The sequence below is a fragment of the Mirounga leonina genome, unplaced genomic scaffold, assembly GCF_011800145.1.
Source record: "Mirounga leonina isolate KUSES-001 unplaced genomic scaffold, KU_Mleo_1.0 Mir_448, whole genome shotgun sequence".
Classification (NCBI taxonomy): Eukaryota; Metazoa; Chordata; class Mammalia; order Carnivora; family Phocidae; genus Mirounga; species Mirounga leonina.
In genome coordinates, this window is record NW_023270758.1 from 1,742,279 (window position 1) to 1,769,907 (window position 27,629).

A 27,629-nucleotide genomic window follows, 5' to 3' on the forward strand; every position below is an offset into this window, starting at 1 on the left:
TTGTGCCACTCAGTAGACACGGTCTCTTATTCTGATAATACAGCATCCCGACTTTGCTTTGGAGGAACCACCCTGTCCCTGCACATGGTCTGGGAAGGGGTTCCCATACGGAGCTGCCAGTTTTAGCAAATAAAAATACAGCATAGCCAGTCAAATTTGAACTTGAGATAAACAATAAATGATTTTTTAGTGTAAGTATGTCCCCTGTGATATTTGGGACTTCCTTATACCAAACATATTTTTTGTTGTTTATCTGAAATTCAGATTCAACTGGGGATCCTGTATTTTATTTTATGGGAGCAACCATACTCCTATACCCAGCCCCAGAAGTGGGGGTGACCTACACTAAGCTGAGAGGGCACTGCACTGCCCTAGCCATGGTGATCACATTGGTATGGCTATATTACTTAATCAGGGGCAATGAGAGAGGGACTCTCAGGATTTGAAACTACTTGAGGAGACTCTGTCTCTCCTGCTGAGGTGGGTGCTCTGATGTGAAGATTAGAACTGCTAGAAACTAAGGATGGAGATAACCCAGAGGGAGCAGATCCGAACAATGGAGCATTGTGAGCCCTGGATCAAGCCTTTCCTGAAGCTGCTCCCAGATAGACACATTAAGAGCGAGTGCACACTACTGAGGACGTTCCCTTTCTACTCCTGTGGTGACTTTGGGAGCACATATCCAGAAGAAGCCTCCATGAGCTGGGTCCCTGTGTGACCACGATGAGTAGAGGTCCCCTGCGGATCTTGAGGGTCACTAGCACCAGCAAGAAACAAGCCTGTGCTGTGCTAAGCCATGGACACACGGGCGGCTGTGTGTTAACTACAGCACAGCCGAGCCTACTCAGCCTGTCTACACGGACTGAGCCCGAGAACTAGACAATACAACGGGTGCTTTCCCACAGACAGAAGATAAGCCGTAGTACTTCCGTGCGGCGGCAACGTTTTTGTAAAAGGTTTTTTCCTCCTTCATTTACGCTGTGAGTCTCTGGGTGGGCTGGCTGATCTTAAAGAGATGGAGGACTAGACTATTTTAAAGAGGTAAGTGTGTGTGTCTGCGCGCTCCTCCTGGCAGTGGCACGGGAGCGCGGGTGGACGAGTGAGAACCGGGCGGGGAGTGAAAATCCCGGCTACACCTGCTATTTCGGGCACCGGCATGCTTCACGGCCCTCGGGGCGTTTCGACGCACCGTGCTGAAGTTCACGCCCGTTTCCTAGATGAGAAAAACAAGGCACAGAGAGAGGCAGCAACGCCCGCCCCGATCGCACGGTTTCATGGTCCAAAATCAGGCGGGTTTAAAACATTCAACGTGTGAAAGCTTTTACAGATTCTCGGGTTGAATGCAAGATTTTAGAAAGCAGCTGGATAATTTTATAGCGAGTATAACCTGCTGCTAGGATGAATGCAATCAATCTAAAGGCCTCAGAAAATCACCACCGTCCACGGGAGAGTGTCAGGATTTCTACAGTCTGCGGCAGGCATGGGGGTAATCACCCAGCCCTGCATCAAGTTCTGGTCTCTCTAACAGACAGCAGAGAACAAAAGGGAGGGGGAAGCCAACCTGAATACACACAGTCCTTCTCTCCGAGACCAGCAGGGAGGAAGGTGAGTGAGGAGTCACAGAGTCCCCAGGACTGAATGTGGAGACACAGAGCTGGGGAGGGATGTGGTGGAAGCGTGTGTTTTCCACAACCGCACTCAGAAGCAAGCTTGATGCTTTAAAAACAAAAAACAAAAAAACACCATGCAGAAGTTCTGTTTTAGCTGGACCCAAAGCCACCATCTTTTGCTCCGCTTTACCGTGAATATCAGAGTTCCCTTCTGTCTACAAATTTTTGATAGGACCCCTATCATGTGTGGAGACCCACGGGAAACATAATCAAGGAGAGGATGCTTTACTGATTTACTGAGTCTCTGCTATAGGCTCTGTACTGCGAAAAACCGTTCACACTTCTCACTGAGCCCTAGTAACAACACTCAGAGGTCCTTGTTCTCCAAATGAGGAAACCGAGGCTCAGAAAGAGGATGTGACCTTGCCCAAGGTCAGACCGTCCGTGGAGGAGGCCCACCTGACCCCTGATCCATCGACTTTCAGCCACATCTTACTGCAGCCGTGTAACAAAGAATAAGACACAAATGCTGGATTTAAAGAGCTTATCAAGAGAGTGCGGGGGGGGGGCAGGGGAGAGAGACACATAAAATAAGAATTACAGGATTCCAGAAAACACGCGAGGCTAGCCTGATCAAGCAAGAATTCAAGGAGAAAATCAGACTCCCAACTGAACAAATGTTCATTTCTTTCTTCTTTTTTTTTTTTAACATCGTGTACTGAGAGTTAATCATACTCCTTGCTCTATGGCTTATCATCATTGTTGATCTGTGCACGGCCCCTTTCTTACCTATATGTTAATAATGTATTCGCCTCCGTTCTCATTCTCCTCTGCCATAGGCAATCCATTCTCATATATTTAATGTGTATCTTTTTGCTTGAGTGTGTTCTTGCAAAATGTATACTGTTTTGCATGTGGGTTTTTAAAAATTTACATAAATGGTATTATGCTGAAAATCCCATTCCCTTTCCTGCATTTGTCACTCGGCCCTGTACTTTTAAGGTCTATCCGTGTTGCTTTGTGTTCATCTAACCTGGTGAGTCAAAGAGCCACAGGGGACTCTGCGCTGTGGACCCCCACCTCTGCACCCCCACTTTCCCCGGCTGGACACCGCGATGGTGGCCACCTCCCCCGCACCACCGCTGTGACTTGCTTTGTATGTGTCTTTGATGGAGCGCTCTGAGAGTGTCTTTAGGCTATCTGCCCAGGCGTGGAACTCTGGAGTTGGACAGGTTTCATCTGGCAGTAACGTCAGACTGCTTTTCAGAGTTACACCTGCCTGCCTTCCCATCAGTGGTCCAGGAGAGTCCTCATATCCCCGCGTCACGCCCACACATAGCGGTATTCTAATTTTTGCTAGTCTAACAGGTGTGAAATGACATCTTGATTTATTTTAATTTTGGTATCTCCAATGACAAATGAGTTCATACATAGAATGTGTACAGATTTTTTTTTGAACTGCCAACTATGTGCTTGGCATGGTGGGGGGTAGGACACAGGTACATGACCCAGGTCTCACTAAGCTTATGCGGGGTACCGGGTAAGGCCAAGCGTGTAACAAGGGAGGCATTAAAGGTGGGAGGACAGAAAGGGCTTGCAGCGAGATCTGCTGGGGACACCACCATCTAAAGCCAAAAATAATAATACTAGCTGGTGTTGACCGGTCCTCTTGCTCCAATATGGTAACCAGTCTGAAGGGCCCACTCGTGTCAGTTCATCCTCACGCAGCATCACACCAGAAGGGTCTTTTGTTAATGAGAAGAAAACTCGATTTCAAAAGACTGGGACTTTCCCAAAAGCTGAATTTCTTTAACACAAAAGCCTTCGCTTCACTGTTCTGCTACGTTTCTTATTGAAAGCAAATGTAGCCACACTTAAAGAGACATCATGAGGCCCCACAGCACAGTAGTCTGAACCGATGTGAACGCTCCTATCAACAGAAATGCTTGACGAAAGATTACAATAACAAACGCACAGGTGAGTTCACAGAAAAGAAAGGGGAATCCCTGAATGCCAGGCGTGAAGAGAACACGGACGGTCAGAGTGTGCCACGGTAGCCAAAAGAGACAAAAAACCACCAACAGGCTTTAGTTGAGGAGTGGGTATGTCCGGAGAAGGACCCTAACCACGTGAGAGTACCTAGAACCAAGACCCCTGCTTGGAGCCAGGAATCCTCAAGGGGTTGCCATTGTTGGGATGGGGCACTAGAGAAAGTCTTCCATCTGGCCCAGCAGAACCGCCTGGAACATTGTCTTTACTCAGGGCTCAGGGAGGAAAACCTAAGTCTCAAGAAACTGAAATCCTGAACTTGCGTTTAGGACACAAGAACTCCAGAGCAAGAAATTAACACAAGAGTTTGTCCCCTTGCGGTAGGAGCAAATGCAAAGCCTCTCAGTAGAAAACACTTCCACAGCCGGGACACATGGAACTCACAGGGCAAAAATCACCCTGGCTAAGATGAGCTCGCAATTTAAAAATCACAAAAAACACGCCAGGAAATGATCCATCATAATGGAGAGTAAGAAATACGACAAAAAGGGAATGGATCTTCCAAAGAACTTGAGATAATAAAGCAATTTTTTAAAAGATTTTATTTATTTGAGAGAGAGAGAGAGAGCACATTGCACCGTGGGCACGAGCAGGAGGAGGAGCAGAGGGAGAAGCAGACTCCCCACTGAGCAGGGAGCCTGATGCGGGGCTTGATCTCAGGACACTGGGATCATGACGAGAGCCAAAGGCAGAGGCTTAACCGACTAAGCCGCCCAGGCGCCCTATAATAAAGCAATTAAGAAAAAAAGATAATAAAGCAATTTATTTTTGTTAAAGATTTTATTGTGTTATTTATTGGAGAGAGAGAGAGTGAGCATGAGCAGGGGGAGAGGTAGAGGGAGGGAGAAAGGGAGAAGCAGACTCTCCGCTGAGCAGGGAGCCTGATGCAGGGCTCGATCCCAGGACCCCAGGATCACGACCTGACTAGAAGGCAGATGCTTAACCAACTGAGCCACCCAGGCGCCCCAGCAATTTATTTTTTTAAAAAAGATGTTTTTAGTTATTCATTTTACAGAGAGACAGAAAGCGAGCAGGAGCATAAGCAGGGGGGCGGGGCAAAGGGAGAGGGAGAAGCAGACTCCCTGCTGAGCCCAATGTGGGGCTCCATCCCAGGACCCTGGGATCACAACCTGAGCCAAAGGCAGAGGCTTAACTGAGCTACCCAGGTGCTCTGATAATAAAGCAATTTAAAAGAAACTGTAAAATAACTATTTTCTAAAGGTGAAACCTCAATTAAAAATAAATAGAAAGCTTTTGAAAGGTTCAAAATAGGACAAAAAATAAATACATCTTTAATATAATTTAAGAGATTAAAAGAAAAAAGAACACAAATGAAAAAACAGCACATTATAGGGGGAAAAACCTCCCCAGGCAAATCCAAGTTTTGGAAAAATTGTAGCCTTTCCAAATTGAGCCTCTTGTTAAAAACAGATACTCTCAAATGAAAAATACAAAGGAAATTTTCTATAGTTCAACACAGAGAGCCTAAAGGAAGGAAAACAGGAAAGTGTAAAAATGTGAAGTGCTGAGGAACATTCATTAGCAGGTGCAACAAGTGTCTAACGGGAGGAAGGAGAGAATGTGGAAGCGAAAACAGAGAGATGATGGCTGAGAATTTTCCAGAACTGACAAAACAGCATTAAACCCTCAGATTTAAGGAAGCAAAATGTGTCCTGATCAAAAAAGAAAATAAAAACCTAGTTCATACTAAGATATGTTGTAAAGAAATTACAGAACACCAAAGAAATAGCAAAAAGCAACCAGAGATACCACACATGTTCCCTCCAGAAGAATGACGACTAGATTCAGAGCAGATTTCTCAATGACAGTAAAGAATTTCAGAAGATGCTAGAATTATACCTTCCAGAATCTGCGGGAGAATAATCACCGACCTAGAATTCTGTAACTATTAATCAAGGGTGAAGGCAACATAAAGACATTTTCAGGGGGAAAAAAGTCATTGGCAGAATATTTACTGCTAACAAGACAACTACAGCGCATACTTTGGTAGAAAGGAATTCAACTCAGAAGGAGGAGGTGGAGAAAGAAGCAATGTGAGCCAAGGAATTAGGAAAGCTCTGGATAAATCTACACAGCTATTTACTCTCTTTCAAAAAGACAGGAATAAAAATCACAGGATCTGGGCTGTAACAGAAATCCTACATGGTACGTGGTCGTGGACGTGGGGTGGTGACAGCAGTTAGTAGGTGAGGTTCCTGTATTATTTGGGAAGTAGGTACGATCCTGATACATTCTAAGATGGTTACAGTAAAATGGCAAGGATGGCCCCTCAGAGAACATGGGCAGAAGAGAGAACTTCCAGAGCCGTCGAAGTAGACAGGCTTTTGAGCCGCCTTGTGGCTTGGAGCAGTAAAGGAGAGAGGAGCAGTGCCTCTGGAGAGTTCTGGAGCCATGGACGTTTCCCCGACAGCTTGAGGCAGGTCACGGGGGGAACGCGAACTGTGCCACCGATCCTAGCACGCGGCTGGATGTCAGTCCCACTACCTCCCCGTGCAGCCGGCCGCTCGCCTTTCCCTCTTAAGTGCACCCTGACACCATCACGGAATTCCTATTTTGCGAGCTCCTTTGGGTGATTGCAAAAGCAGACGGCAGCTCTGAAATAATGAAGGTTCTTTGCCAAGCAACGAACATGCAGACCGGGCTGGAGGTGACCTCCCTGACACGCGTGCAACGGAAATGATGTGGCGTGATTTCCACTTAGGGAGTCTGGGGGAGATCTCGTGCTCTTTGACACAAGGCCACCCTCCTTGGGCGAAGCTGCCTGTGGAATCCCTGATTCCATCTGTTTCTACTTGCCTTTCTAAGTCAGGTGCCCATCGCCCTGAAAACCAAAAAGTCAGAATCGATTTGATGTCAAAGATGACATGTGCACTGCACCACAATTCAGCTTCTGCGCAAGCGAACAACATTGGCAACACTGGCACCAAAGTTGCCTTTTGAGCAAACCTGAAGGCTACTCTTTGTCTTATTTTGCATAATTTGGGGGGGTCCTGCAACCCCCCCAGAAAATGACCACTTACATGAAAAAGCAGAAGTAGAAAAAACAGAGCTCTTGGCCACGATCATACTCCTGTCGCACGCATTCGAAGGCAATCAATTTCCACTGCAATAAGATGAATCCTCTGCAAAATGTTGCGGGTATATATTTATAAATTTGAGGGGGATGGGAACAGAGCTTTCAGCATGTTGTCAGAGAAATTTATGAGCAAAATGGAGCTGGAAGCATCCGAGGCATTAATTCTAACTAGCAGGAGTGGCAGGTGAGGGGTATATCTGATCTTTGGGGACAAAGGAGAGAAACTGTGTATCATCTTAAAAAAACAAAAACCCAGCATTTAATATGCTGCCTTGAGTTGAAGAAAAAGAGTGAAGTCGCGGCCACCCTGGAAAGGAAAGTTCACCTAACTCACGGGAGTCACCTCCGCAGTTGCTTTTGTGCCAAAAAGAAAGCAACGTGCGATATGCTGCTCTAAGGTGTGATTTCATGTATCAAATGTGATTGACGGACCATTCAAAATCACTATTCTGAAGCTGCAGGCAGAAAGGAACATTGTTGTGCCCCTCCTTCACTATGTACGTACGCTTTTTTTCTTTTCAAGAGCTCCTTCCAGATTTCCCTGAGAAGCTCTTCACCCTTTCATGCCTTCGCAGCTGGGGGTTCGTGGCTGGGCAGGGAAAGGCAGCGCTGGGCTGGGCTGGGCTGGGCATCCCTGGGTTTGCGCAGCGATACCAGAAGGTCAGCATCACCACACCCGTGAGTCCTACGGTAATGACACCACGGCAGGATTTCCCAGGAAGAACGAGCACCCCGGGACCCCTTTCCTCCCCTGCAAACGGCAACAGGGCACACGCCAGGTGACACCTGAACCGCCCACCCTACACCTGCAAGAAGGAAGAACGGACGTTTCAGGGACTGCCTGTCTCCACACGCCGTTGTCCTTTGAGCAAATTGCCTCCCCCTCTCTCAAGCACATTCTTGCCCTTCTTTATGACCCCTGGCCTTTCATAAATGTGGCTCTAGGAGCTTCCGCTGCTGGGTTTCAGCAGCCGTGGACACCTAATCGATAGCTTTTCCTAACGATTTTCTCCCCAGCGAGGATGTCGGCCCAAACGCTGCAGCAACAAGCACACCTGGCCTGAACTACACAAGGATGTCAAACAGCCAAAGAGGCAATTTAAAGGTTATGATTTTTGAGGGCCTGCTCTGTGGCTCCTGTAGGAGACAGAAGCGTCCTCCAACTGTCAAAAACGCCTCTTTGATCCCATGTTGCCGATACTGCACCTGAAGGGTGGTTTGCTGGGAACGCATTCCAGAGCGTCCAAAACGGATCGTTCCAAATCCCAGGCCACGGAATGTTGTATTTGGAGTCCCAACTGCGTGATAAATTTTTGCTCAGAGAGATCCTTGAGCTGGAAGGATCCTTAAGTTGATTTTCTCCAAATTTAGTCAGTCATATACAACTTCCACAATTCTGGCCATATTCTTGCACTTGTGTTTATTTCATGTTTCTCTTTAAAATCCACTCACTTTTTTCTTTTTCTTTAATTTTGCTTACATAAGTCTCTGTCTTTAGGTTTTTGTGTTTTTTTTCCCCTAAAACGTTGTTAGAATCACATATAAAAAACCAGTATCTCTTGCCATAAACAAATACAGAGGAGGAAAAGATTTAGTTCTACCCAGGTGGTGTCGAGCTGTTGGGGACGTGTTACAGGCCCGTGAACACCAAGCTGAGACCTTCTCTTTGATATAATCAGAAGGAGGCAATGAAAACTGACAAAGTCATGTGCTCACAATGTATTTTGATGTATGTAATATGAGCGCGTGTCATCCCAGATCCCCTCAAGGGTCGCCCCAGACCACCCGGTTCATGACACATTCACCTCTCAGGACACCCAAGTCCAGTCTAACTCTGTAATTCTACAACAGAAAACAAAGACACTAAGAACACTCAAGTCATTTGCCCAAGGTCAAAGGCAAGCCCACGAACTTACCAAACCTAGAACACAGGTTTCTTGTTCTTTGGACACCACTACTGGACTGAGATTTCCTTCCCTCGTGGCGCAGGACCCTGAGCACCATTTAAGATGATTCCTTAGACGTCCTCAGATTCCCCAGCAAGGCTGAGCTCCAGTCACCATACTGTGGACCAGGTATCCATAACCAGCCCCTCCTCTTCCCTGCACCCCCTCCTCTCTATCAGTCCTGCTTTCGGGAATCACTACCTAAATAAACTCCCTGCACTCATGTTCTTGTCCAAACTCAGACACATAGTAAGGTCAAGAGTGCCAAGCTCATGTACTCCAGATAAGGTGCCCAGAGTCACACTGGATAGAAACTCTGGATAGAAGAGGACAACTCCTGTCCCACTCAGCGAGGGCACGCTTTCCTGGAGAGAGAGCAAGCACAAAGCCCAGGGACGCAACAGAAGGAAGGAGAAGAAAGAGGCTGTCCGTCAGCAAGAGAGTTAGACTGAAAATCCGCACTACAGTGCAAAACACCGCAAAGAAATCCGGTAGTTCCAGGAGGCAAAAGACGGTCACGATGCTGGTTTCAGGTAAAAAGGTCTCCTTGTACCTTCAATGTCCCTCACCCCACCTTGCCGGCCCCTTTTGCTAATGACAGAAATAGGAGATGTCTGTGTCTGCACTGGGACCTGGGGACGCGCTTAACTCACATGCCAGTAGTTCCGAGGATTTTTTTTTTTTTTTACAAGATGTACTTAAGATGAGACCACAATAGCCAAGACATGGAAACAACCCAAGTGGCCACTGACAGGGGAATGGATAAGGACGATGTATGTATTCACGACGGAATATGATTCGGCCAAGGGAAAGAGGGAAATGGGTCACCTGTCTACTGCCACAGAGAGGGGAGAAAGATCACCAGGTACACGGAAGGAAAAGGCAGTTCAAAAACTCGATATGAGGAATCAGAGTGCATGTCATCAAAGCAGCAGAGTTGCAGCAAGAAACAGAAGTAAGGTCAGAAAATCGCCGGCCTCATCCTCAACGGGACTCAAGAAAACATTACATCCGTGCATCCACGGAGAGGGAATGATCTAGGGGCAATAACAGCTGCAGAAGAATAACCAGTAATGATGGGGAATGGAAAAGCCAAGACCGGAGCTGGAACCCCAGATGCCACGTGTCAAACTATGGGTCAGTGAATAGAACAAGTCAAGAGAAACAGCAATCAGAGGCAAAGGAAGAAAGTCCTGGTAGAGGCGAGAACCAAAGAGGACAAATCTGCAAAAGTGATTAAGATTTTTAAAAAAATTTTTAAAAGATTTTATTTATTTATTTGAGAAAGAATGAGTGGGTGAGCACAAGCATGGGGGGTAGGTAAAGGAAGAGGGAGAAGCAAACTCCCCACTGAGCAGGGAGCCCCATGAGGGGGCTGGATCCCAGGACCCTGAGATCATGACCTGAGCTGGAGGCAGATGCTTAACTGACTGAGTCACCCAGGTCCCCCCCTGAATAAAAATTTAATGGGGAATCTGGATGACTAGATAAGGTGGGTGCTATTGATCAGAAGTGCTAGTAAGTGGTGATGTGAAGTCAGGAACCACACCTGAACACATCCTGATGAAATGTTTTAATTGAAACAATAGAGAAAAATTGTATAAACATCTAGGCAGGGGAAAATGAAATAGTTTGTCTGCTGAGGGAAAAAAATGAATCCAGCTGACATCAAACTTCTCCTCTGCCATATACACAGACACACACACACACACCCTACGATAATATGACCACATCTTCAGAGGTATTTTTGAAAAGATGTTGTCCTAAAATTTTTAATTCTGCCAGATTATCGCCCACGCATGAGAAAAACAGGAAGAGTGTCTCTGAATCCGCAAAGGACTCAAATTAAAACACTAACTGAAAAAATTTTTTTTCTTCCTAAGAGTTTGTCCACTGGTTGAGAGATAAAAATGAACAACTAAAGAAAGGTATTAATTATGGAGAAAGGAAGGTGAGGCTCGGTACCCGTAAACACAGACTTCTGCTGTTACTACGGTTTCGAAGCTGAAGTAGGACATCAAATGTAGCATTTGAAACAGAAGACGCATTACAGGAGATGATTTAGTAACAATTACTTAGCAGCAAAGTCCCCTGCAACAGTGGCTGAGGCTGCCTGTTTTCTGTGGCTCCTGGGCATGACCTTTCCTCAGTTCTCCGCTAAGACTGTGGCTTTTAGCTGTAGTCCTTGTCTAACTCCTCCCGTACCTACATTTTCTTGAGCATGTCCACGATTTACCAGCAGATAAAGTCTGGGGAAAATGCTCCCCCGCTCCCCGCCCAGGCCGCCGTGCTGAAAATTAGCTTGAAAATGGTTTTCAAGATCATGCTAAGAAAATATCTTTAAGATACACAGAGTGCTTTATGAGGACTAAATATTAGATTTTACCTACTTCTTTTGCAGCATCATAAAGATGCTTAAGTCCTTTGGGGATTTTTAAAAGTCTGTGGTTACATGCTCTTTCTCATTCCTAATTTTGCGTATTTGTGTTAGCTTTATTTTTTTTTTTCTTGATTAGATACCATTGGTGTTTGTTGATTTTACTGATCTTTCAAAGAATCAGTTCTTGGGTTTATTATTTTTTTTAAATCAAGGTTACTGCTTTCCTAGATTAATCTTCTGTTTTTATCTTTCCAAAGGACTCCTTCCTTATGTTTGTTTCATCATTCGGCTAACTTCTGGGGCAGAATCCTTAGTCAATTCATCTTTTTCATGTCATAAAGAAGCCAAGGTGCTCCAGCATCCAGCTTCGGCTACATGCGACTGGTTTCAACACATATTATTATACACGTTATCATTACTTTTTACATATTGCACACCTGCAGTTTTGAAATTCTTCATTTACCTGAGCAATTGAGAGGTGCAATGTGAGCTCCCAAGGTTAGCCTTTTTGTGATTTATAAGACGTGGCGATATAAACATATTACTTGGTAATATGGAGGAACACAGAAGTCTGAGAAAGCCCAAGGAATCAAAATTGGTTGCTCCATTGCATGCGAATCAGAATGTCGGGAGTCAGGCGGTGGGCTGCAGTTTTGGTGATAAGCCTTATGATATTATTTAACTGTTTAGACAATGTCGGCATTATTTTGATGAACATTAAAATCACAGAAGTGGAATAAAATACTGGGCAACCATAACATGGACAGTGTTGGGTGGGGAAAGGTTGGGAGTCACGATCCTCGATTACTTTTTGTGAAGGCTTTGTTTGGTCAGATGTAAGGGCAACCATTAAATGCACAGAAATAGCTTGTATAACTTCCACTCCAGTAGAGGGAAAAAAAGAAAGCTCCACTGATCCAATAGCAGAGTCAGGAAAGGGGGGGAAAAAGAAGGAAAATGAACAAAATAAATGACAGAAAAAAATCCAAATCGGTTGATAATCAGAACACACATAAACAAGCAAACTCTTATTGAAAGATGATTATCAGACTGCAGAAAAATATAAAAGCCAGCCAAATTCTATTCACCCAGAAACACATCTGAAATAAGATGATGCTAAAAGCATGAAGTGAACCCAGAATGAGCATCCTAAACCCCTCACCATCTCTTTGAAAAAGAGAAAGAAAAATCTCCGGAGATAAAAACAATTAGCCAAAATTTTCAGAAAATAAATACAAATGGGCAGTAGACATGTTTAAATTGCTATCAAAATTTTTCAAATTAAAAGGAGATTATTTTTTTTGAAGATTTTATTTATTTATTTGACTGAGAGAGCAAGAGAGCACAAGCAGGGGGAACAGTAGAGGGAGAGGGAGAAGCAGGCTCCCCGCCAAGCAGGGAGCCCGATGTGGGGCTCAATCCCAGGACCCTGGGACCATGACCCGAGCCGAAGGCAGACGCTTAACCATCTGAGCCACCCAGGCACCCCAAAAGGAGATTATTTTCATGTGTTAGATTGGCAAAGATCAAATCGGTTGTTGATAATCAGCGCTGACAAGGTTATGAGGGGAAAAGCCCTTTTCGGCTCTGCCAGTGGAGTAGAAATGCCTCCGCCATATTGTCATGGGGTAGGGGAGGGCTGGCAATTTCTATCAAAAACTTTTCTTTTTTCTTTTACGTATACTTATTCTCAAACCCAGAAACTCTTCTGTAAGAGACTGATCCTCAGGGAAAAGAAAATGGACAAGATGCTTGCTGCTGATGTTTTTATTTTTAAATAATAAAACGTGAGGACAATTGAAGTGTCTGTCAATAAGAGATGTGATGAAATAGATAATGGTCTAACTGAAGGCATTTACTATGATCCTGTAGATTCATGTGTACTGTGAGGGAAGGCTAGCCATGTCATACAGTTAAATGAAATCGCAAGTCATAAAATGATGTAAAATAATATATGTGCGTGCATAGAATGGTATAGATGTGTCTGGAGGAGTAAAAAGCAGAATGCTAACAGTGGTTCCAACTGGAAGTACCATTCTGGAGGGACTTTTTAACCCTTTTATCAGTTTCCTTATTTTGCCACAATGTGCAGTTTCTATTTTCATTTTTCAAAGAATATACTCATATAGCTCAAAAAAATAAAAGGTGTGTAGTGACAATCTCCCTCCTACCCCATCCCCATCCACCCAGTTTCTTGTGTATCCTTTCAAAATTTATGTATGCAAAAGTAAGAAAGTTCAGAAATATATTATCCCCCCGCCATTTCACACAAAGTGTGTTTTTCGCCTCGCTCTTTTCTCACCTGAACAATAGATCCTGAGAACGTCCCATATCAGCGTGTATTCTTTACCCACTATGCTGAATTCCACCATGTGGCTATTATCTTTGTGTGTGTGTGTTTTCTTACTTCTTTACTTAGAGATGAATCATAATCAGAAAAGCCTGAATATTTGTATGCTGGGGACCCTGAGGACAGTGACCGATGTCCGACACCTTGATGTGTAGTATGATCATCATTTTTAAAATAGGTTAATATGATTTACTGAAGCCGACTGTATAAGAGCCCAAATAGACCAGGTAACGTCGAGAAATAGAAATGGTCTTTCCCTCAGTGGAGGAAGGGAGGCTGGGCGGGGGGGGGGCACCAGGAACGTACCCATGCGCACGCCCCCTGCTCCACTGTGGTCAACGCACAGACCACCCTTCGCGTCCTCCCTGTCGCTGTGTTCATTTACTCCCTGGGCATGCCCCCTCCACCCCCACCCCATGCCCTCCTTCTCCAGCTATTCGGGCTCCACTTCGTGAATCCGATCACCACCCACAGGCTGGCAATGCGCACACTTCTGCCTCCAGCCCAGGCGGCTGTGGTCCCACCACCCAAGTAGTGTCTTAGCCACCTAAGAAACCCATTCAAACCAAGCCCAGTAGAAAGTGCGGTTTGGGGAAGGATGCGAGGGGAGTCTGGTGGCTTTCGTGGCTGCTCTCTGTTGTACGCATGGTCTCCATGTCCAGCTTCAGACACCATGGGAAGAGAGAACATGACTGGGTGCGCATCTTTAGCCGTGGCTGGGAAGTGAAGCCTTATGGCCCATAGGGCTCTGGGAAGCATGGTTCTTTCCCAAGTACTGGGAAGAGGGAAATGTGGGCACCTCCAGTCCATAGTGCTCTTCCCCAGCTCTGGGGGTGCTCTGGCTTGGAGGGGGTGCATTCGAGAGCTGTTTGTCCCTGCTGGGTTGGCTGGGGGTGGAGAGTGGGGGGAGCAAGGGGATGCCTCTAGCTTAGTCCTTAGGCTGTCTGGTGGTTGGGAGGTTAGACACGTTGTCAGTACACTGTGAACTGTTTTGTTTGGGGGGAATCCTTGGATTCTTCTTCCAATCGTGGTTTGTGACCCATTTTTTCCCCCATGCTACATCTCTTCCAACTGTCCCTGGGAATCCCAGGCAGATCTGCTGTCCACCAGCAGGCACTCTGATTACAAGGTGCATTTCCCACTGCTGCTTTCCACAGTCCTGACCTCAGCCCCTCAGGGGGAAGGCTGGCTGGACGTCTGTGCTGGCCACGGTGGCCCCAGACCTCAGTGCAAACTTCCCAACCTTTGCTTCAGATCCTAGCATCATTCAGGACTGGACGCTGGGATGGCGGTGGGGGTGGGGGTTACTGCTTCTAATTTGCGATCAGGATGGAAGTGAGGGAGGCTGGTGAACTCCAAACACATGGGAACTGGGTCGCTTTTTGGTACTTAGGATTTGGGGCATAGCATGCCCATCCGCTGCAGAGTTCTACAATCCTGGATGTTTTTGTTTTTTTTGTTTTTAAAGATTTTATTTATTTATTTATTTGAGAGAGAGAGAGAGAGAGAAACAGCATGAGAGGGGATAGGGTCAGAGGGAGAAGCAGGCTCCCCGCCGAGCCGGGAGCCCGATGCGGGACTCGATCCCAGGACTCCAGGATCATGACCTGAGCCGAAGGCAGTCGCTTAACCAACTGAGCCACCCAGGCGCCCTGTTTTTTTTTTTTTTTTTTTAAATCAAGTTGGTTTTTTTTTTAATCTTTAAAAGTATTACACAGTGAAATAGACTTTTGACTGGTGTTCAGCTCTATGAATTTTAACACACGTATAGATTCATGTGACCGCCATCACAGTCAGGATACAGAATGGTCCCATCACCCCCCAAAAATCCCCTTATCTGCTTCTTTATAATCATACCCTCCCCCTGTCCTCGACCCTGGCAACCACTGATTTGTTCTCTACCCCTGTAGTTTTGTCTGTTTGAGAGTATCATATAAATGGAATCATACAGTACATAACCTTTCTTTCACTCGGCATAATGCCTCTGACGTTCATCCAAGTCGCAGTTTTTTGTTTTTTGTTTTTTTAAGGAGCAACAGATAAAGGTTTTACGTACGTTGTTTAAATTGGAATTGTAAAGCAACTTTGGGTTAGCCCTCAGTTAACAGAGAGAAGGTACTGGAACTTACCAAACCCAGAGTCCAGATAAAATTATACAACACCGATCCGGGGGGGGGGGGGGGAGGAAAATCTAAAAATACAGCAGAGCTGGATCTTTTCCTCCAGTTCTTCACGTCTCCATTCGCTTTTCCCATGATGCCCCATCAATTTGCAATTAAAATTGGAATCACAGCTTTTGAAACTACCCAGACTTTGTAATGTCAGCCAGTCCCTCCCAAGCTGTTGATGGACCATGACAAGCAAGTATGATAAAATAATACAGCGACTTCAAAGCAAGAGGGATCTGAGGGGGTCGGCCAGCGTGTCCCCCAATATACACACACTTTGGTGGTGTGTACCACCAGCTGAAAAAGAAAAATGTAGGTGGCCCACGGACACAACTTGAAATGCCACCTAATCACATCCCTAGAAAATAATGACCTTTCCTTTTTCTTTCTGTTCAAATCTTCCGATTACACGATGGAGACAGTCTTAGGTGCTAAAATGTTGTTAACGCCTCTCTAATGGGTTTCGTTCCCTCTCTCCTCATCAGAAAGAACGAGAGTGCCTCAGGCTGAGTATGGGCTGAGACTGAAGTGCGCTGTTTGGTTTCTACGGACTTTGTGTTTATGACAATTTTCTACTCCGGGCTAGTGGGGATTCTCACATACGATGGTGATGCGAAGTTTCATGTTTGAGAAAATCGGTTTTAAAGCAAAAGTTATGAGTGGACTTTAAAGTCATGTGAAGTCAGTATCTGTAGACACATCCAAAGGTAAATCATGAAGATGGTCCCCAAGTGACTGAAGGTCTCGATGTGCCGTCAGATTTCAGACAGAACCACGAAGACCCAGTGCCTGAGGAGGCTTGCAGACAAGACTGCCCCCCAGGCACCACAAAGCCCACTCTTCCACCGACGGTTCAAGCATCTGGGCTCTCAGTACTGACCATGCAACCAATCCCAACGGACCACCCTTCCCATGAAAGTTTTGCTTGGCTTCAGAGGGAACTGTGTCATCTCTGACACAATGGGTCCTCCTCACAGGCGGCTGCTTTCTTGGCTCCATCCTGATCTCTCCCCCTAGCATCCTCTGCAGCCCTCACCCCAGTGTTTCACTGTCGTTCTGAAGGTGCCAACTCCTGATCAAGGCTGAACAAAAATTCTTCCAGGCTGATCTTTACGTCCACTCCTTGCCCTTCCCTTAGCCTCTCCTTGTTAGCAAGATCCACTCTCCAGGTTGGACTTCTGTCTACACCAAACCACCGAGTCAGAGAGTCAGTCACCTTCTGTGCAAGCAAGGTCATCTCTAAAGCATGGACCGCTGAGCTGCTCTGCCCTATCCAGTTATGAAGGCCAGAAGAAGGATGCAGAAGGCTGGAGAGCCTGGAGCTGTTCTGAACAGCACTGCGCGCTGGGGACAGTGACCGAGCTGCACGCAGCAGTCTGGGGGCAGGGATGGCGTCACCAACTCAACATCCTCCCAGTACTCCAAGGGCATCCACAGGAATGACAACAAGGAGCACAGGGGATTGTGGGTTCCCTCCCTGGGGGCCAGCTCTAGAACCACATGGGTTTCTCCAACCATAGGTCATCCTGGCTCTAGAATCTTCTCCTCCCTATTGGTCTAACTGAAGACTGAGAATACTCCAGCTTTCCCCACCCTGACAAAGGTCCATGCCTCTTATCTTCCAGGCATGCCCAAGAGCTTAGTGATGGTCATACCTCCTCCAAGCATGATCCAGGAAGGGGGAATCACAATAGAAAGAAAATCTAATGCATACTTAGGACATCAAGTCAGTACCACAACCTGGGAGGTAGGAACACATGTCCTCCCCATCTCGCAGAGCAGAAAGCAAAGCTTAGGATGGTGGTGACTTACCCCACAGCGAATACACGCCCGAGGCAGGACTGGCAAGCAGCAGTGGTTTTGATGACCCAGCCCATCAAAGTCATGAAAGGACAGTGACAGGTAACATCCAGCCCCCAAACATGTTTTACAGAAATTGTCAATCAGTAAGACACAATTATAAATTGAGATTCGCTTTTTTTAAAAGATGCCATATTTCAAGCTTGTTCTAAAAAAGGAAAAAACCTAGAAGATTTGGCAATAAATCTGTTGAGATTAACTAGTGGTTGTCCCCCCTAAATGGGACAGCGCCCTCTCTAACTGGGACTTGTCCTTATCGTCCCTTCTCTTCACTGTCCCACAGCCAACTTCATTCGTTCACACATGTGTCTACAGAGTCCCTGAAGGATCTGAGTTTGTGACGCCATCATTGTTCCAAACTGTTCCTCCACGAGATGCAAGGTCTGGGCAGCTCGGTCACTGCCCTTGCTCACTGCTCGAGGCTCTCCATGCTTTTACACACCTCCCTGGGCGTCAGCCACCCGGATAAGGTAGAGGTACTCGGGGGTTCATGTTTGAGAGATGACCGTGAGGGCACACTTGTCATTTGAATGATGTCCAAATTTGAGTGCCTATCAAAACAGCTTTGATAGAAGTACCTCCCAGATTCATTTATGCCCATTTCCCCCTCTTTATCCTCGGCAGGAAAGAAGAATTGAGTTAAGTCAACTTCTTTCTCTCCTGGAGAAATGACGGACACATAGCAATCGGGCCAAGGTGCTCCAGGATTTCTGGTTAAGGGAGAGGTCTGTGCTAGAGAAAATACCAGATGGGGGGACCTCCAGTAGGGATTTTGCCACCGCGGAGCTTTGCAATGACTTAACTCATTTTTCACGGAATTAATAATTCAGATCCCCCATGGTTTCAGCCAGAAGTGGCCATAAACTGCAGAGAGTTTAACCAACCACTTCTGAAAATGGGATTGATCCTGGGAAATGCTACCTCCACTTTCAGCCACCTCGCTTGAGCAAAATGAAAGCTGTTAGGTGATTTCATATCTTCATTAAAACCATCAAAGCATAAACACTGCAAAGAGGCTGCCAAAGCAGAGAACATTTCCCCATGCTCCGGCAGCTCTGGGGAAGTCAGGGAGACGCAGACCCCGATTACCTTGCAGGAAGGCGTTACGGTGTTCAGTTCCATTTGAAGGGACCCACACATGCAAGTCCCCTAAATCTAGCAGTACCAGCAAGGCTGTTATCTTGCCATGCATGCTGATGAGGCTGGAATGAGAATGAGAAACTGGGACGGACACACACACACACACACACCCTGAGGGGCAGGTACCTCTTCTGGGTTGGAGCAAAGCTAATTCAACCTTCAAAGGATCTCAAGAGGTTACTTAAGAACACTGCAATTGCGGGCGCCTGGGTGGCTCAGTCATTAAGCATCTGCCTTCGGCTCAGGTCATGATCTCAGGGTCCTGGGATCGAGTCCCGCATCGGGCTCCCTGCTCCTTGGGAGCCTGCTTCTCCCTCTGCCTCTCTCTCTCTCTGTCTCTAATGAATAAATAAATAAAATCTTTAAAAAAAAAAAAAAAAAGAACACTGCAATTGCAAAAAGAGCCTCAAAGACCCCTAGAAAGAGGGACTATGCCATCTCCCAGCCTCCAAGCTACAGTAGAACATGATTTTCCTGTCTTTGGTTAGTTCAAGGACACCTACAGATAGACCCTTGGCCAGTCAAGCCAGGGGCTGTCACAGGAAGTGTATGAGGATCAAACCCCAGCACCACTACCTTCCTCAGCCCACCGCAGGCTTCCTTGATGCCCGTCCTCACGCCTTGCCACAGCAAAATCCCTCAGCATATCCTACTATGAACCTTCACACCGTACCCAGTGTCCGACACAGATGTCTTTGAGTAGGTAACACCTGAGCTGGAACCAACACGATGCGAAGCAGCCAGATCTAGGATACAGCAAAGGCCAAATCCCTAAAGCTGAGGCACTGGCCCCCCAAAGCCTCTCTAACCCACGCTGGGTGGGGACCCCTCCTCTGTGATCCCACCGTGATCTCACAGTCCCTCTGCTAGTCTCACTCCTGGACTTGTTTGCCCTTCAGCTCTTTAAAGGAGAGATCCTATTTCCCATCTCCACTTTTCCAGGGCTTGGCACCGTGCCTGGTACACAGTCGATGGTCAATAAATGTATGCAGGACTGAAATCAGAAGTGAAATCATGGCATGAATATATTTAGAAACACCCTTGACCTCCCCACCACCAACTTCAGCCACTCCCTTTGAGAAATCCTCTCTGCCCCCTGAGACCCAAATAACATACTGCCTCCTCCAGGAAGCCTTCTAAATTTCTCCCAATTGGATTTCATCTTCTTTCTGTGCTGCTATAGCTTTGCTTGGATCTCTACATGGTATCTCTCACCATCTGATTTTCCATGAGCATCTCGTAACTGCATCAAACCATGAAGAGCCCAGTGGCAGTACCCATGTCCTATTTATCTCCAGCTCAATATAGACTGGATGGAAAAAAAAAAAAAAATCAATGACTAATAATGACAGGTAACCCTTGTTGGACACCTTCCACATGCCAGAAATCTGAGCACTTGTCCATGTTATCACTCATCCAATCCTCACAGCAAGCTTACAGGGTAAGGCAACGTGATTCGTCCTGGTGTGCAGATGGAACTGAGGCACAGAGAAGCGGCTGGCTGGTGGGCGCACACCTGGCAGGTGGTAGAAGTGACAGCCCAACCCGTTCATTCTGGTTCTAGAGCCAAGTTTTTAATCACTGTGCCCAAACTGCCTGCCCTGGGGCTCTCTGCCTCCTTACCCCCACTTTGAGGTCATCTCGCCCACGCCCTTTGAATCTGGGCTGTTCTCCCTCCTTCTAGTGAGATGCTTCTTCTCATCCCCCCACTCCCAGGAGCACCGCTCCCCCAAGAGCCAGGGCTGCAATGCCTGGAGCATCTCTCTCCGCCAGCCTCGGAGAGGATGCGGTACTCCTTCACCCAGCTGTGAGTACCCAGATGGGCGCGGGGGGGGGTGGGGGCTGAGTTCATAGGAAGCCACCTCTTCATCAGCACTGATGGCTATCTGCCCAACTAAAGGCAAGCTCCGGGAGCCCTGCTGTCACAAACACCCTCTAAATTGCCGCTGCTGGATACGGTTCTATCCAGGGACAATAAGTCCCAGGGACAATTTTCCCCTGTGGAGCTCCCTCTACGGAGCTGAGAAGGCCAAAGTGTAACCTTGCCCCACCACTAGGTTGAAGTGTCACATCATGCATCCCAGAGTGGAAGGGACTTTGCATCCTGAAAATTTAAAAAGACACCCTGTCTTGCATGAGCCTCAAAATTAAAAAAAAAAAAAAGGCTTGAGCCCCATTCCCATAAGTTGCCATAAATTGCTGAGTCCCTGGTGGAAACAACTTTATGTCTGACTTTTGCCACACTGACCCCTGCATGTATGTATGTGACTGCCTTCGTAGATCCAATAATCATGGGGAAGAGCGCTGTTTTTCCACCCATGGGGACAGTGAAGAAACCAATGGCAACTTTGAGAGGGTTGGGGTTCTTTTTCCCTTTAAATACCTGCTATACCCTTTATTCTGGGAACCCCTGTTCTTCTGAAGGCTAGACTCTCTTGTAAATATTGCAAGTCAAAATACTTCTTGAATGCTCTTATTTGTTCGGAGTTTTCCTTTGGCTTGTCTCTTCCAATCATTAACACATCAAAGGAATCTGAAAGCTAGAAACCTCCCTGGATTTACTCAGGGTGTATTTCCTGCAAATTCTAGCAGTGCTTCCCCAGATGGGATGTCGGCTGGATGGCCCATCTCGGTAATCTGGAGTACTCCACAGACCTACTAAATAGCACCAGGTAGTTATGAATTATTTATGAAGTATCACTGACTACTTCTCACTGTGAGAAAATTTGTTATTCTTTACATTTTGTTTCCACTCCTTCCATTCTCCCACATCAAGGAGAAAGGAAAGGCTCACACTGAAATTAAGATTTCTTTAACTAGCTCTTACTAGTATCCCCTAGTACCCTCTTTTATTATTATTTTTTTAAAGATTTTATTTATTTGACAGAGAGAGACACAGCGAGAGAGGGAACACAAGCAGGGGGAGTGGGAGAGGGAGAAGCAGGCTTCCCGCGGAGCAGGGAGCAGGGAGCCCGACGCGGGGCTCAATCCCAGGACCCTGGGACCATGACCTGAGCCGAAGGCAGACGCTTAACAATTGAGCCACCCAGGCGCCCCCTTAGTACCCTCTTTTAGACAAAGCCACGGCAGGCCACAGGCTTGGAACATTCTAGCCATCTGAGGAAGCAAACTTTAATGGCACTGTTCTGTCTTCAAGCTATTTATTCTTATGATTCCCTTCTAATTATGGCACATGAGGCTGGTTTTCCAGGTAGGGTGTTTTTGAAATCAAGTTGTTTTTTAAAAACACGTATTTTCACTCTCTCTGCCTACCCTGTGTTGGGTTTACAAACACACAGCCCGTCTCTAGAAGGACACGCAAAAGCGGGGACCTGTGATGGCTCTGGGAAGAGGGACCACACAGCAGAGAAACAGGGGTGGGAAGGAGGGGGATAATTTTCACGGGACATCCTTGTGAAGTTTGCATCATGTTTCCAAAATATTCGCACTGAAGAAAAAAAAAATAAGCCCAATTCTCTAAGAAAAAAATCACAATCTGCAAACGTGCTGACCTAAACAAAAATATCAAGAACATAAATAGTAGAGGCCAATGCCAGAGTTTGGCAAATATCGTGAAGGTGGCACAAGAATGTCGGACGCTTGGAAAACGCGCCCCTCGGAAGATGGCAGGGAGCAGCCCCCCGCCTCCACCCCGAGCAGACGCCCCAGGTTTCTTCCTCATGGGAGCTGGTGGTCATGGGCATGGAGCCTCTGATTCCAAAGCTTGAGAAGACACCGCCAATGGACTTGTGCCCGGGGAAACCCCATGTCGCCCAAGCCCCAGATAACCCAGTCAGCACCCCTGGCCCGGGTGCCTTGGAAGAGCGTGCCCAGTAATACCCCCTTGCCCCTCTCCCTCTGCCATTATCTTGCTGAGAAAGCCGCCCCCCGCAAGGGCAGCACTGGGCCAACACCCCAGCTGTGTGGCTTGACAGGCAGCAATTATGTCTCAAATGCTACGTTATTTCCACTCACTGGTGGCTTTTACCCACCTCGTCAAGCTGCCCGTGGACTACAAAGCACCACAGCCCCTGAGGAGCACAAAGTGGCAGCAAGGGCTGGCCTAGAGCAGCCTGGCACGGAGCCTGGCACAAAAGGCAGGCACGTGACAAGTACACGGATTAACCCACCCCGGGGTCAGCTCTGGAGGAGAGAGGGAGTCCCGCCGGTTCAGCTCGGCTGCGACCTCCCCGACCCCTCCAGCCTGACTCCCGGCCGCGTGCCCGCCTACCCGCCCGCCGCCCCCCGGCTGCGGGGCCCTCCGAGTCCTCCGAGGACCCAGACCGGTAGAGGGCTGTGTGCTTCCACCCGTCCCCACGCAGTCCGTCACTCAGGCATTCAGGGCTGACTCACGGAGCTCTGACTGAAGGGGAGGAGGTCGTCCCCGGTCCCACGCGGCAGGGGCACGGGCCCATTAGCCAGGGTGTGGGCCGCAGCACCTGCTGGGTGCCGACTCTGCCCCGAGCCCATTCGGGACTCCCAGTATGTGCCTCCAAATATCGGGGCGGTCCAGCAGCCCACAGAGAACGCGCCCGCCATAGCCTCTTGTTACCTCCTTGTGGGAATCGGACCGCACTTGCTCATGTCAGAAGGGACGTTTTCGGGGAGATGGGCGCAGCTCCCTGACCCATCAGAAGAGGCCCCCGCTGGCCGCAGAGACAGCAACCTGGGGGCTCCCTCCTGGGCTGGCACTTGCCACCTAGCGTCGGGCTCTTCGGGGGGGTCCAGTGGGTCCCCACGGCAGAAGGCACCTCTGGGCGAGAGTTTCCACCCAACATGGAAGCATTACCCCATCAAATACCCTCATTTCAGAGATGTTAAAATGTGGGGGGAAGTGTGCTCTTAGAATCTTTGATAAATGATATTTTCACATCCAAAACAGCCTTAACAATGTGGGGCACCTGAAAAGCACCAAAGCTGTCAGGGTCTTTTCCCCCCTAAACAGCCACACACCAGAGGCCGTGGGAACAGCCCGTCCTAGGGCGAGCTCCCTCACTGTCCCTGGAGGCTCCAGCAGGGAGCGAAGCCAGCTCTTCAAGACACGTCTCTGGGCCCTGCCAGTCCTGCCTGCCCATCCTGCATGTTCCTCGGTGCCTGACAACTGGACACGGGCGAGAGCTAACTATTACATCTCCAGCGCGCCGCCAGGCTGACAGCGAGCATACGAAGGACGGGGGATTTATGGACTCAATGATTTCCTTTAATCAGCGTGGATGACATCCTCCTGGACTGAGGCAGGAAAACTCCTCCGAAGACCTGGGTCTGCACAGACGTTGTAACCGCGCATGCAAGGGAACCCATGTGGGCTGGGCGCACGCGTGCATCTCTGCACACCTGACAGGCACCGAGCAGCCCGTGTCGGGTGTTGCTCAGTTGGTTAAAGACGGTAGAGTCTTTGGTCTTAGTTCTGCCTTTGGTCTTAGTTCTTTCTAAAGTTTGGCTTTGCTATTAGAACCTCATTTCTTGATTGAGAGGAGCTGGAACCGGTGATAGACCGTATTCTTGGCTTTTGGTTCTGTGTCTTAACTTAAGACGGTTGCGTCCCGGGCACATGCTGTGTCTTCTCTGCCTTTCACCCTCCCCAACACCACCATCGATGCTGAACAAATAAACAACCTGAGATGTGATGTCTAAAGTTTACAGGACAGGCTTATCTATCAAAACGACGTCACCAAAGCACAGAGTCAACGGTTGTGTCTTAACTCGCTCATGGTGGCATTTCAATGCATTTTAGAGAAGGTTTGGTTCCTCCTCACACCCCGCCCTCACCCCCGGCCATCCCTAAAAACTAGCAAAATCGAGAACACTTCGGACGAAACTCAGCTCCCCCTAAGACTCAAAAAACTACTAGATGATGCACCGTGTATATCTCCTGATGAAAGATGAAGACCCTGAACAATTCTGCCTCACACGAGAGCATCCCACATATGATCTCAGATTGGGAGCAGCCTCTTCGCATGTTCTGTCTTACTCGAGTTTCACGAGATTGTAAAGCAGGTCAGACATCAGTTCCATTTTTAAAGGTGAGCAAACGGACACCCAAAAACATGAAGCGACTGTTTATCGATGCCAAAGGAAGGAAGCGGGGGGGGGGGGGAAAGTGGGAGGAAAGCAGAGAGAGAAAGAAGACCGAAAAATAAAAAAGCAAATTAAACCAGAGCTGGAACTAGAACTTAAGACCGGGACGCTATCTCGTCTATCATGGAACTACTTTTCTAGCAATTAGTCATTTCCTCAGCCCCATCTGGTAACAGCAGCAGGGGTGGAACCCAACAGCTTTAAAAGTACTCACAGCACTGACGGCAATCCAGAAGCCTTGGAAGGGACGCAGAAGGCAGCCACAGCGGCAAGACTGGTAACGGGGCTGCCCTGTCTTTATACCCCCCAGACTTTTCCAGCGCACTTTCCCACACAGGGTTTCATTCATTCTGCAAAACAACCTTCTGCGATGGTCGCTACCAGCCCCATTCCAGGAGGAAGCGGAGAGGCAGGAGGACCACGGTCGGCCAATCCCACAGCATCTGGGTGCCCTCCCTGGTTCCCTCGTCAGCCTGCTGTCGCTTTGCCCACCTGTCCGAGCATGGAGCCGAGCCCACCCTGCAGGCCCAGATGCCACCTTGGGGAGGAAACCGGGAGAGGGGAACCAGGCCAGACACACACATTTGGGATGGAACTCAGAGAAACCTCTAAGGGGAGGGATCCCAAAGCAGAGGGCTGGGCTCTCCTAGGGTGGCCCGAACTGGGCTGGTTCCCAGGAGGGGCTTGGGGTCGACACAAGGCGGGCACAGATTCTGCCTCCTGGTCTCTCCGGCTGTATCACTCTGCCTTCAGGCACCGTGTGTCACCTCTTGACTTACCTCCACAGAAAGCAGGCTCTCCTTTGGGTTAGGAGTGAAGCTGGATTCTTCCATTGTCTCTCTGTACTGGGGCCTCGGGACCCAGGAAGTTGTCCCCAGGGGCTTGGCCATGGGCAGATTATAATGCGATGCATGGCCTGCTGCTCTGCCATGCTGAGCTCTGCCTCTGGGAAACACAGTCTGCTGCTATGGGTGCTCTTTGGCCATGTCTACCCGGGGGACACTGGCCCTATGGTGGCAAGCTGTGCAGAGCAGGGGCCAGAGCGCTTGGCTGGAAATATGCACACACGCGCACCCACACCCATACATACATGAGCATGTAGATACTGCATGCCAGTGACTTCTGGCTCATCAACTTGCTTTGTGACCCCATTTCAGATGCTCTCCGTTGGGGGCTGCAGTTTTTACATCTGTGAAATGACACGGGCCATGGGCAGAAAGAGGAGCATCCTATCACCTGCTGTCCGAACTCACAGAATTTGGGGATAAAGTGAGAACATGGGTTTTAAAGGATCCCAGGAATCCCTGTCACTTCTGCAATTAATACATATTTCTTGAGCAATAATAAAGGATAAAGCACATGCAGAGAAATGTTCTGGAAAGTCTGGAAACAGCATCCAAATGGGGCAGCATTACCTTACCTAGAAACGGCAAACCACAACCAAACCCCTGGACTCTGAGGGTGTGGGTCTGCAACGAAGAGAGGTGCAAACCACACAGCGCTTTCCTGAGCTGTACACTCCTGGCCCTCCTGGGGAAGCGGTGGGATAGGGCAGTTGGCACCAGAGCTCTGGGCTCATCGTTCTAGAAAGGCAAAGGGTGAGAGGGAGGGTAACTCAGACCCTGGGAAGTGAGGTGGAGGAAAGAAGTGGACCTGTCAGTGTGCTTAAGGCTAAATAAAACCTACCAAGACTCAGCTGAGAGTTTCAGCAGACTCCAAATGTGCTATTAAAAAAAAAAAAAAAAGGCATGGCTCCCATCTCTAAGGTTCACAGCTAAGCTGGCTTAGAATCACACACGCCAAGGTTAAAAATAAAAAGCAGCCATCCCTGAATGACACGGGCTCTGGGAAGAAAGCCTGGGGTAAGCTGTTTGCTGGTGAACCTGGGAGAGGGGAGTGCAGACACTGGGTGCAGGGTACTGGTGCTTATTGGAGGACACAATATCTAAAAGCCAGATGCTCAGAATTTTGCTATTTTGCACTTAAAAGGCACTTCATACTGGCAAAGGGTTTCATAATAATCTTCAGATTTTCCATCGAGGAAAGCCTGCTGTGCATTAGAGTGTGACCACGGCTGACCCACACAGGGTTCTGCTGCTCCATGCATTTGCCTCCCTCACCCTGGGGTCCGGCTCTGGCGCTGTCCTCACACACCTCGTACACCCGTATGGGATGCCTGTGGGTCACAGCGTGGAAAGCACCAGACCTACCATTCTGTGTCACTCTACTCCATTAAGCCAACATAATGGTGCTGGGACCACCAACAGGCCGCGTATCCCCTGCTGAGCTCCACTGGAGACAGAGTGTGTGTCTGCCTCCTAAGGACAGTACATGTCCCATCCCTTGGCCCCACAACCACGAACACTACAGGTCAGGCCTATCGGCCTCATTACCCCCTTGCAAATCCAGGACCCCTTATTATGACCCCAGTGGGGTCCCCCTTCTAATGAAGTTTTCATTTGTCCAATATGCTTATGACTTCTACTCTCTAAAGGGTTTATTTATTTATTTTTTTAAAGATTTTATTTATTTATTTATTAGAGAGCGAGCGAGAGAGAAACAGCATGAGAGGGGGGAAGGTCAGAGGGAGAAACAGGCTCCCCGCTGAGCCGGGAGCCCGATGTGGGGCTTGATCCCAGGACTCCGGGATCATGACCTGAGCCGAAGGCAGTCGCTCAACCGACTGAGCCACCCAAGCGCCCCTAAAGCGTTTATTTTTATAAACATTTTAAAAAATTAGCTCTAGTTACTGTTACTCTAGTCAGCTACCATGTTACTCCTCCTCAGCTCTGTGACTATGGAGACATTTCTAGAAGGTCTTCAAGGGGTCAGGTGAATGATGGGAATTCTGTGACCCGTGTGTTCAACACCACCCTGGGGGACGCCCTGACTCAGCCCACGTTTGGGCCAGTCCTACACCACAGAACCATACAGGGGTTGGGAGGCGGATG

At 48.0% G+C, this 27,629-nt stretch overlaps 1 protein-coding gene across 1 annotated transcript in view; it reads right to left on the reverse strand.

Annotated features, from left to right (window-relative positions):
- HS3ST2 (heparan sulfate-glucosamine 3-sulfotransferase 2) overlaps window positions 1-27,629 on the reverse strand; it is a 95,018-nt gene that overhangs the window by 65,583 nt on the left and 1,806 nt on the right. The window lies entirely within an intron of this gene.